Raw genomic sequence first — 12853 nt, forward strand, 5'->3', positions numbered from 1 at the left:
TTTTTTCTGCATAAGTTAAGGGAAATTAATTATTCTTAAAACAAAAAAGCGCAAAAATTTTTCCCTAAAAATACTCTAGATGAAAAATTGGGATAAAACCCCCTAAAGGGAAATTCAAACCCATACGGTAGATTCCTATAAAAACGGTACTATTATTTTTTTGTTATGTTTAAAAATTTTTCCCAAAATGAAATTAAAATAGTTCAGTTAAAATGAAGAGAACAGCGCAAATATTTCACCCAAAGTCTTCAAGGGACGTGTTATGGCTTAATCAACCTATACGGGGAGCTCAACCCTTTTCGGTAAAGGGTCAAAACCCATACGGTAGATTTTGGGATAAAACCCCCACATTTTTTTTTTTACCTGTTTAAAAACTTTTTGCGCATTTAAAATAAGATATTTCACTTAAAGGAAGACGACAGCGAAAATTTAGCCACCCAAAAAACTTTTTTTACGGTTTTTTGGTTATCAAACCCATTTCGGCAGATATCGAATTTTTTCCGAAAGGGATCAACCTATACGGGGAATGCTATAAAACCCATAAAATATTTATTTTTTTTTTGTACGAAATGTTTTTCCAAAAATAAATCAGGATATTTTTAGTTTATAAAGAAGGCAAAAAGCGAAAGTTTTGGGTAATGAAGTCTTCATCTTTAGTTTTTTTGGCGTATCAACCTTTAAAGGGAGATATCAACCCAACGGTAGATATGCTGTGCTAGATATTTTTCCCCCATGTTCACAAAGTTTTTTGGGGTACATAGAAAATTTTTTAAGGAAGACTGAAACAAAAAGCGCAAATTTTGTTAATAATGCCTTCGCTGAAGGTTTTTGGGGTTTTCCCTCAACCCATACGGTAGGTACAACCGTACGGAAAATGGCAATCAGACTGTAAAATAACTATTTTTTCTTTCAATGTTTTTTAATTTTTTTTGGTGCATAAATTTAAAAAATTGTTATTTTTTAGACAAAAAAAGGCAAATTGAAACCCAAAAAAGCATCCCCCTAGACTTTTTAAAAACGATATCAACCTATACGGAAGATTTTCAAAACCCATACGGGGGATGTGGGTATAAATGTATACAGTTATTTTTTGCTTTTGTTTTAAAAATTTTTCCTACATGAATAAAAATATTTCCGTTTTAACTGAAGACAAAACCCAAATTTTCCCCCCAAAAGTGGGGCATTGGACGTGTTTGGCTTATCAAAACCCATAGGGGAGAAAATAACCTTTTTCGGGGAGGGATCAACCCTTTTTCGGTAGATATGCCCTAAAGAACCCCACTAATTTTTTTTCCCCCCATGTTTACAGGCGTTTTTTGGGGGCATTTAAAATAAAATATTTTACTTAAAGGAAGACAAACAGCGCAAAATTTTGGCCCCCAAAAAGTTTTATCTTTGGGTTTTATGGGTTATCAAACCCATAAAGGGAGATATCGACTTTTACCGAAGGTTCAACCCTTTCGGTGATATGCTTTAAAAGACTAACTATTTTTTTTTCGGGTATTACTTTTTGTTTTTTCAACTAAATTAGGATATTTTAGTTTAAAGAAAGGCCAAAAAACGAAAAATTTTGGGTATTTTCTTTTTGCGTTTTTGGGGTATCAACCTATAAGGCAATATCAACCTATACGGTTTGTTGGCTGTGCTAGAAATTTTTTTCATGTTCCCCAAAAGTTTTTGGGACATTTAAAAATTTTAAAAATTAAGTTAAACTTCTTTTAACCCAAAAGGGGCCCAAATTTTTTCCAAAACGCCCTTTATTCGGAAGGGTTTTTGGCGTATCAACCTATACGGGGACATCAAACCCGACGGCGATAGGCAATTTCAGTGTAATTAAAAGAATTTTTTCCCTTTCAAAGAACACACTAGTTATTTTTCTGCCCATTTTTGCTCATAAGTTAAGAAAATTTAAACTATTCTTAAGACAAAAAGCGCAAATTTGACCATAAAATACATCCCCTAGGGCGCAAACGCGTAAAAACCCCAAACCCTACGGAAATTCAACCTATCGGTAAATGTGCTATAAACGGTAATAGTTATTTTTTTGCTATGGGTTAAAAAAGTTTTCCTAAAATGAATTTAAAAATATTTCAGTTTTTAAAATGGAAAACAAACAGCGCAAATTTTTTTCCCCCAAAGTCTTATTGGATTTATGGCTTAACAACCTATACGGTAAAACATCCAAAAAAAATTTACGGGAGGGAATTTAACCTTTCGGAGGCATAAACCCCTACGGTAAAAAAAGCCCTAAAAAACCCCAAAATAGTTATTTTTTTTGCTATTTTTTTCTGCGTTGGGTTTAAAAAATTAGGTTATTTTTTAAAAACCCAAACAGCGAAAAATTTTACCATAAAATGCATCCTCTAGAAGTATAAAAGCCCATCAAACCCTTTCGGGGATGTGCTTTTTAAAAACGGTTTCTAGTTTTTCCTGCTACGTTTTAAAAAAGTTTTTCCAAAATGAATTTAAAATATTAAATTTAAAATGAAAAAAACCGGGGAAATTTTTTTTCAAAAATCTTCATCTGGACGGCTATGGCATCAACCCCATATGGGGAGAATCAACCCTTTCGGTAGGCATCAAAAAATACTTTAAAATGCTATAAAGACCAAAATAGTTATTTTTTTTTTTGCATGTTTTGGGTGCATAAGTTAAGAAATTTGTTTTCTTAAAACAAACAGCCCCAATTTGACCATAAAAGCATCCTCTAATGCATAATCCATACAAACCCAACGGGAATTTCTATAAATACGGGGGATAGGGAAATTTTTTTTTTGCTATGCCCCTTAAAAATTTTTCCCACAGGGAAATTAAAAAGTCCGTTTTAAAATAAAAACAAAAAACCAATTTTTTTTCCCCCAAAATCTTCCCTCTGGGCGTATTATGTCTTATCAACCTTACGGTTTGACATCAACCTTTACGGTAGGCACAAACCCAAAACGGGGAAAATATGCCCCAAAACCCCCACTGTTTTTTAAATTTTTCATATTTTCAAAAGTTTTGGTGCTAAAAATAAGATATTTCACTTAAACTAAGACCCAAAAACCGCGCAAATTTAGCCATAAATTTTTTATCTTGACGGTTTTTTTGCTTATCCCAAACCCAACGGGAAAATATCAACTTTTAAACCCGGGGGTAAACAACCATACGGTAGAAAATGCCCATCAAAACTACATAATTATTTTTCTGCAAATTTTACGAAATGTTTTTTTCAACTTTAAAAAAAAAAATTTTAGGTTAAAAAAAAAAGACAAAATCGCAAAAATTTTTTTACTAAATCTTCCCTCTGGACCCTGTTATGGCTTATCAACCATCCCGGGAGGCATTTTAACCTTTACGGGGAGCATAAAACCATAAAGTAGATATGGCCTAAAAAACCCCAATTTTTTTTTTTTTTGCTATGTTTTTCTGCTAAGTTAAGAAATAAAAATTTTTTTCTTAAGACAAAAAAAGCGCAAATTTGACCATTAAAAAACCTCCCGTAAGGGTAAACGCATATCAACCTTTTACGGAAGATATCACCTATAAAGGTAATGGGCTATAATTTCGGGGACTATTTAATTTTTTTTGCAATGTTTTTAAAAAGTTTTTCCCCACATGAATTTAAAATAGTTTTATTTAAAATGGACCCAAAAGCGCCCAAATTTTTTTCCCCTAAAGTCTTTTTGGGCGGTTATGGCTTTTCAAACCATACGGAAACATCAAAATTTAAGGAGGCATCAACCTTACGGTTTTGATAAGGGCCCCAAAAAAAAACCCCTAGGTTTTTTATTTTTCAAAACTTAAACGTTTTTTGGGGCAAAAAGTAAAATATTTCACCTTTTTAAAATGAAAAACCCAAAAAGCGCAAAAAAATTAAACCAGTAAAGCCTTTATCTTGACGGGTTTTTTGCTTATCAAAAACCCATACGGAAAATTAAAATTTTTTGGGCCGGGGATCAAACCCATACCCGGGAAAATAGCTATAAAAAACTACAAAATTTTTTTTCTGCTATGTACGAAAAGTTTTTGCAACATAAAATTTAAAATATTTCGTTAAACAAAAGACAAACCGCAAATTTTTCCCTAAAATCTTTACTGGACTGTTATGGCTTTTCAAACCTATACGGTAGACATCACCTTTTCGGTAGGATCAAACCATAAGGGAAAAAAACCATAAAGACCCCCACTAGTTTTTTTTTTTGTATGTTTTTCTGCATAAATTTTAAAAAATTTTGTTTTTCTTAAACAAAACAGCGCAAATTTTTACCATAAAATTTTCTCCCCTAGGAAAGCATAATCGCCCTATCAACCTATACTGAAGATATCAAAACCCTTCGGGAGATTTTGCTATAAAACGGGACAAGTTTTCTTTTTTTTGCCCAATTTAAAAAGTTTTCCTAATGAAATTTGATAGTTTTAGTTTTTCTGAAGAAAAACAGCGGAAAAATTTTCCCCTAAAATTTTTATCTGGACGGGGTTTTTTGGGTTTTTCAACCTAACGGTAGACAAACAAACCTTTCCCGGGAGGCATCAAAACCCATACGGGGAGATATGGCCTAAAGAATACCCCAGTATTTTTCTGCTATGTTTTTTCTGCAAATTAAAAATTAAGTTATTCTTAAGGGCAAACAACGGGAAATTTTTCCATAAAATGCATCCCTAATGCAAAATTTGCATATCACCATTTCGGAAAATATCAACCCATACGGTAGATTTCTATAAAAACCGGTACTAGTAATTTCTCTGCATGTTTAAAAAAAGTTTTTCCTTTGAATTAAGATGTTTAGTGAAATGGGAAACAAACAGCGCAATTTTTTTCCCCTAAAGTTTCATCTGGACGGATTTTGCCCTTTTTCAACCCATCGTTTGCCCTTAACCCTTTTCGGTAGGGCATCCCTATAGGTTTGATATGCCACAAAAACCACCCCTAGTTTTTTTATTTTTTTATTTACAAAAGTTTTGGTTTCAAAAAAGGAAAATAAATTTTACTTAAACCCAAGACAAAAAACGCAAATTTAGCCAGTAAAGTTTTATCTTGACGGGTTTTTGCTTATCAACCTAACCCGGCCCGATATCAACTTTTCCCAAGGGGGTTTTAACCTAACGGTGATATCTATAAAAACTAGACTATTTTTTTTTCTGCTATGTACGAAAAGTTTTTTTAAAAAATTTAAATTTTCAAATTAAAAAAAAAAGACAAAAAATACAATTTTTTTCCCCCAAAGTCTTCATCTGGGCGTGTTATGGCTTAAAAAACCTATACGGTAGACATAAACCCCTTTTCGGTAGGCACAACCCCTTTAAAGGGGATATGCCATTTAAAAACCCCCACTAGTTTTTTTTTCTGCTATTTTTGGGTGGATAAATTAAGAATAAAGTTTTTCTTAAGAAAAAACACGCAAATTTGACCATAAAAGCTCCTTGACGCATAATCCAAAACAACCTATACGGAAGAATCAAAACCCATACGGTAAATTTTCTATAAATAAAGGTTTCCAAATTTTTTTTCGTTTTAAATTTTTAAAAAGTTTTCCTACATGGGTTAAATAGTTCAGTTAAAATGAAAAAACAGCGGAAAATTTTCCCCTAAAGTCTTCATCTGGACGTTTTTTATGGCTTTTTCAAAACCCATACGGTAACACAACCCCTTTAACCCGGGAGGCATCCCCCCCAATAGGTGATTGGGCCCTAAAAACCACACTTTATTTTTTTTGGGTATGTTTTGCTAAAATTTTTAAAAAAAAAGTTATTTTTAACAAAAAGAGCGCAAATTTGACCCTAAAAGTTTCTGAAAGCATTAAACCATATCAACCTATAAGGAAGATATCAACCTATACGGTTTGGGTGTCCTATAAAACGGAACTAGTTATTTTTTTGGTTCGGTTTTAAAAAGTTTTTCCCACATGAATTTAAAATTTGTTTAGTTAAAAATGAAGACAAAAACGCAAAAATTTCCCTAAATCTTCACCTGGACGGGTTATGGCTTAAAAAATCTTTACCCTGACATCAAAACCCTTTCGCTAGGGGTCAACCCCATGCGGTAGATATGCCAAAAAAAGACCCCTAGTTTTTTTTTTGCTATGCTTTTCCTTCCCCATAAATTAAAAAAATTTAAATTTTTTCTTAAGAAAAAAAGCGCAAAATTTTAACCCCTGAAAAGCATCCTCTAGAGTTTTAATCACATAAACAAAACCCATACCGGGAAAAACCAAAAATTTTACGGTAGATGTGTATAAAAAACCCGGGAAATAGGTATTTTTCTGCATGGGTTTAAAAAAAATTTTTCCCACCCGAATTAAGTCCTTCATTTTAAAAAAAAGACAAAAGGGCAAAATTTTTTCCCCTAAATTTTATCTGGGGCGTGTTTTGGCTTTTCAACCCATACGGTAAGGGCTCAACCTTTACGGTAAAGGGATAACCCAACGGTTTAATTTTGCCCTAAAGACCACTTTGTTTTTTTTTCTGCTATGTTTGCTGCATAAGTTTTAAAAAATTAAGTTATTTCTTAGCAAACCGCCCAAATTTTTCCAAAAAAAGGGATCCTCTAACCATAATCGCAATCCAAACCATACCGGGAAAATATCAACCCTTTCGGTAGAGTACTATAAATAAGGGACTAGTTATTTTTTTTTCTATGTTTAAAAAAGTTTTTTCCCCACATGAAATTTAAAAAATTTCCCGTTTAAAATTAAGACAAACACGCAAAATTTTCCCAAAAAATCTTCATCTGGAGTGTTTTAGGGGTATCAACCCATACGGTACACTCAAACCCTTTTCGGGAGGGATCAACCTATACGGTAGATTGCCATAAAGAAACCCCACTATTTTTTTTTTTTACTAAAGTTTTGGGGCTAATTAAAAAATTTAAATTTTTCTTAAAGGGAAAAAAAAACGCAAAAATTTTAAAAATAAAATTTCATCCTCAGACGCTAAAACGCAATTTAACCTATAAGGGGGATATCAACCTTACGGTAGTGTTGCTATAAATACGGTACAAGTATTTTTTTTCTCTTTGTTTAAAAAAAGTTTTTTTCCCACATGAAATTTAAAATAGTTCAAATTTAAAATTTGGGGGACAAAAAGCGCAAATGGTTTTCCTCTGAAGGCTTCATCTGGGCGTGTTAGGGGGTTATCACCTATACGGTAGACGCAAACCCTTTTCGGTAGGCATTTAAACCCCTTCAGTAGAATGCCCCAAAAAACCCCACTAGTTAATTTTTTTTACATGTTTTTCCAAAGTTTTGGTATAAAGTAAAATATTTTTCCCCTTTAAAAAGAAGGGCAAACCCGCGCAAATTTTGCCAAATTTAAAATCTTTATCTTTAGTTTTATGGCTTATCAACCTATACGGCCGATATGAAATTTTTTGGAAGGGATCAACCTATACGGTAGTTGCTATAAAGACTAAAAATTTTTTTTTTCTGCTATTACAAATTTTTGCAACATAAATTTAAAATTTTTTCAGTTAAACGAAAGGCAAAAAGCAAAATTTTTTTTTACCCGTAGTCTTCATTTTTGAGGTTTTTTGGGTTTCAAAAACCCATAAAGGGAGGTCCAAAACCCATAAGGGGAGATATGCCTGTACTAGATATTTTTTCTGTTCCCAACTTTTTTTTAATAAAAATTTATATTTAAATTAAACTGAAATTTAAAAATGCGGGAAATTTTCTTTAAAAAAATCCCCTTTATCTGGAAAAGTTTTATTTGGGACCCCTATTTCGGGAAAGGGTTAACCCCGTCCCGGGAGATGGGAAAAAACGACTGTAATTAACATTTTTTTTTTGGGAGTTTTAAAATTTTTTTTGCTTATAAAATAAAAAATTAAGTTATTTTAAGCAAAAAAGCGCAAAATGACCATAAAATGCATCCTTAGACGTATACTCGCGTATCAACCTATACGGGGAGTATCAACCTTTTTCGGAGTATCTATAAAAAATAGGGTAGTTATTTTTTTGGGTTAAAAAAGTTTTTTAAAAAGCTTTTCCCCTACTTAAGACATTTTTTAGGGTTTTCTGAAGAGAAAAGGGCAAAATTTTTCCCCCCTAAAAAACTTAGCCTGAAGTTTTATTGCGTATCAACCTGTACTGTAGGGTCAACCTTATTTCCGTTTTTATATTTAAAAGGTTTAAACTGCCTTCAAATTTTAACTGTTACTCCCGTAAAATTTTCAGGTCTTTATAAGCAGATTTATGGAGTTTTTTTTGCCATCAAAAATTTTCATTGTCCCGATCCTTTATCAAATCATAATAGAAAAATTTTTTTTAACAAAATACCGCAGAATGAATATGGCCGAAATAAGGGGTAGGGGGGAGTTTTTTAAAACCTTTTAGGTTGATAAAGTCTTCTTAGAAGGGTTTATATAAAGATTTTTTTGGGGTTTTAACAAAATCGGAAAAAAGGGGTATGGTTTCACAGAAATCCTTTTAAAAACTTACCCTTTTCCTGTCCCCCATTCGGCTACTTTTGTATCGACGAATTAGGTACTAGAAAAATATTTTGGTTGTTTTTGTTCCCCTTTGGAAACATTGAATTACTTTGCTAATTGCATATCATTGCTTTTTTTATTAAAAAAAATAACACAAAAAAAAAAAAAACTTTTCAAAATCACCAAGAACATTGTTTAATTCGTTGATTATTTCTTTCTGTCATAAGTTTGGCTGCTACAGTATTTTATTTGCCAGTAGAGGCTGATTCATAATTTATTTTACCTTGAGATGGAAGGGTTCAGTAGCGTTTTGTTCTTGCCTTTTGGAAGTCATATGCGTATGAATCATCACTGTAGCTTTGACTTTGACTTTGACGAAAATCCTCAACTTCATCCGCAGGCGGACATCGTGTTGAGTGGGAGGGGTTAAAAACTGCAACGTGCTGTACAATTTGTGGGTGTCGGCTGTTCCCAAAACGTGCTCTCACTTTTTAAAATCCAACTGTTATATACACTGTACAATGTTCCATATATTTTCAATGGATGCCGGGTTGTTGGACTGCGATCTTGAAGCTATCCAACGTTGTTGATGTAACCACTGCTGTAGGAAGACTGTTCCATACAAGGACCGTCCTTGGGAAAAATGAATATCGATAAATGTTCAGGTTACAGCTATATGTCAATAGTTTGTATGGGTGACTATGCCTAGTTATTTGCACTTTTGCAAGTTGTGGATGATAATGTGGCGGTACTGCAACCAGGTTGTTCATTACTTTATACATTAATACTAAATCAGCTGTTTTTCTACGATGTGCTAGCGTTTGCCATTTCAATGACTGTATCATAGATGTTACACTTCCAGGATTCTGGTAATTATAGGGTTTCCCCATCACAAATCTTGCAGCATTCCTCTGGATTTGCTCTATTTGTTTTATTTGTGTTTGCTGGTGTGGATTCCATATTGTAGAACTATATTCCAATTTGGGTCGGACGAGTGTTTGATATGCACGCTCCTTGACCTTCAAAGGACAGTGTTTAAGGTTCCTTTTAATAAATCCCAATACGCTTGAAGCTTTGTTTGTTATATTTTCAATGTGGAGATTATACTTCATGTTTTCAGATAGTTCAACGCCTAAGTATGGGTGATGTTCTACTGTTTGTAAAGTTTTGTCTTTCATTTGGTAGTTGAAATTACCTTTATTATGTCTTGTGGAAAGTTTCATGATGGCACACTTGTCCACATTAAATTCCATTTGCCACAGATCGCTCCATTCAACTAATTTATTTAGATCATTTTGCAATGTAGTATTATCTTCCGAAGAAGTTACTGACCTGTATATTACACAATCGTCCGCAAATAATCTTATTGTGGAACTGATGTCATCAGCGATGTCGTTGATGTATATCAAAAATAAAGTCGGACCCAACACTGTCCCTTGTGGGACTCCAGAGGTTACAACGGACGAACGGGAAGTTTCTCCATCAATAACTACTTGTTGCACTCTCCCTCGGAGGAATTCGTCTATCCAGAATAGGGTTTCATTCCGTATGCCATAAAAATCTAATTTAGATGATAGCCTACGATGTGATACCTTATCAAAGGCTTTGGAGAATATCTACTTGTTTCCCTTTATCCATATAGCTAGTTATGTCCTCAGTTGTGATAAGGAGTTGCGATTCACATGAACGGTATGGTCTGAATCCATGTTGATTTTCATGCAAGATATGCTTATTATTTAAATGTTTCATAACCTGTGACACAACTATGTGCTCCAACATTTTTGATACTATGGCTGTTAATGAAACTGGCCTATAATTTGATGGTTTAGATCTGTCACCTTTTTTGTAAACAGGTACTATATTTGCTTTTTTCCAATCTGATGGGATCTCTGAAGTGTCCAAAGATTGTTGAAATAAACTAGATAATACTGGTGTGATTTCTGTCTGTATTTCTTTTAAGACCGCAATGGGCATTTTTTCCGGCCCACTAGCTTTCTTTACGTTAAGCCTTTTTATGCAATTGAACACTCCGTTATCTGTTATAATAATTTTAGGCATGGAGGGATGCGGTGAGGAACCTTTAGATGGAATAAAGTCCAGGTTTTCCTTTGTAAATACCGAGCAGAATTGATCGTTCAAAAGTTCAGATTTATCTTTTGCATTTTCTGCAATGATACCGTTGGCTTTTAGAGTTCCAATACTGACACTGTCCTGTTTTCTTGATTTTATATATTTCCAAAAAGACTTTGAACTCCTATCTTCTTCAGGAAATGTAGCATTAGGTCTTTTAAAATTTTTTTAGTGCACCTAATGCACCTGTCAATAATTTGCCCGTCCGGGGGAGCGGCGGGCATACACGGGACTTTAGACAGAAGACCATTCCCGACAGGCGGGAATTTGACAAACATTTGATGTACCAACCAGGCTCTAGGGTGGGATTTAGACAAAAAAGGTTGTCCCTAGGGTGGGGATTTAGACAACAAATTTTTTGAAATGTCAAATTCCCCCGGGTCGGCCCGCCGCCCCCCTGGGCGGGCAAAATATTGACAGGTGCATAAGTACAGTATGCTGGACATCTAGAAGTGAGTTATTACGACTACTCATTGTACATCTGTTGGTTCTGTATGTTATCTCCCCTGATTGCCTGCTTTGTGTGCCATGGATAGAGGAACCAACTATCGGCAGTTCGTTATCACAACAGAGTTATGGTTAATTTCTGTCAAAAAGAGGATAAAAACAATATTGTGTGGAAACAGACTGACCTTTTATCTTAAAATTCCACACTTTTTACTTTTTCGGCTTTTGATGTTACCTGGGGCTACACATTTCTTTCATCCATGGTCCTTTTTTTAATTTTGCTTAAGTTCTTCTTCACTGGACATACATTATGCTTTATCCTCCTACAGTTGTAGACAAAACTAAAAACTGTTGCTCAGTGTACTGGGTGCCTACCAGTCACCAGACAGGAATATATACCGGACAAACGTAATTACGGCTTTGTTTCGATTATATCGGAGTAATCGGCTAATCGGAAACATTCAGCACTTTCTTTTCATTTTCATATATCAACATTAACTGACAAATAAGTATAAACGAGGAATATCGTACCAATTCTCACTCGTGTTTACAAAACTGCTGTCCTCTGAACTTGGGGCATTGGAATGGCAGAGCACATGCGCAACTTTTTTTTGGGGCACCAAGTGGGTCTCAAACAATTACATGTATAGCACAGACCCCTAGAACTGCAGACGACAGTTTTCTTTTAGATTCATTCCTCACTTGGATCACATATTGGTAAAACATAATACTGTTTCTGCAAAATGAATGAACGTCTGCACCATATGCTAGGTCATGTGTTAATACCACACGAGTGAATGCTCTTGCATATGATAATATATATTTACATCCATTCCGAGCCTCATTTGTATAAAAATATATTTATAGATTGCTTGTTTTTCCGAAAGTAACAAAGACGGAAATAGATTTGATTGTTGGCTCCTTATGGTGGCATAAGCACCGAGGTATTTTCTGCAGATAATATTTCGTTTAAAATGGTAACATGGGGTTAATCACTGCTGTTATGTAGTTCAACCCCGAGGATAGTTTAACACTTTGAATGTGCATGAAACATGTTTCTAGAAGGCGTAGAGGACAGATGGACATAATCAGTTATTTTTCGGTACAACTGTCAACATCAAATAAAAATAATCAGTCTTCGAAAATTTTTGTCCGGTGACTATTCCACCTTGTTGTTTGATGTAGTGCATTTCATTACCCCTTTTGAGCCTCAAAATATCCGATGTTTTACATCCGATTGTTTGAGTTTTTTACATTTTCGGAAGGCAAATGAGCTGAAGTTTTATCGTAGCAAATTTCATGTTTTTATGTTCATTTTTCATAAAACGGCAATTGAAAAACCCTGATTTCTGTCCGGTGACTGGTCGGCACCCAGTAGAGAAAAAAAGGGTTGATAATACAAAGTTTGTCTAAATTGCTGCATTAAATTTAGGTTGCAAAATCTTTGTGGCATCATTGGTAACTTAAAAAATAAACACTTTTAGTTCAACTTTTCTAAGAAAAAGTAGAGCTATTGCACTGATCCAGGCATCTGCGTCGCCATTGGTTAAAAGTTTTTGATAAAGACAAATATCTCTGTTACTATCAAAGCTATTGACTTGAAACTTAAAATAATAATTTACTATCAAAGTCTACATCAGGAGAAACAATCCCCATAACTCTGATTGGAATTTTGACAGAGTTTTGCCCCATTTTAACTTAGAATTTTTTGGTTAAAGTTTTTGATAAAGACAAATATCTCTGTTACTATTAAAGCTTTTGACTTGAAACTTAAAATAGATATTTACTATCAATTACAGTCTACATCAGGAGAAACAATTATGACAGAGTTATGTCCCTTTTTAACTTAAAGTTTTTGGTTAAAGTTTT

Source organism: Mercenaria mercenaria, chromosome 1 (genome assembly GCF_021730395.1).
Source record: "Mercenaria mercenaria strain notata chromosome 1, MADL_Memer_1, whole genome shotgun sequence".
Classification (NCBI taxonomy): domain Eukaryota; kingdom Metazoa; phylum Mollusca; class Bivalvia; order Venerida; family Veneridae; genus Mercenaria; species Mercenaria mercenaria.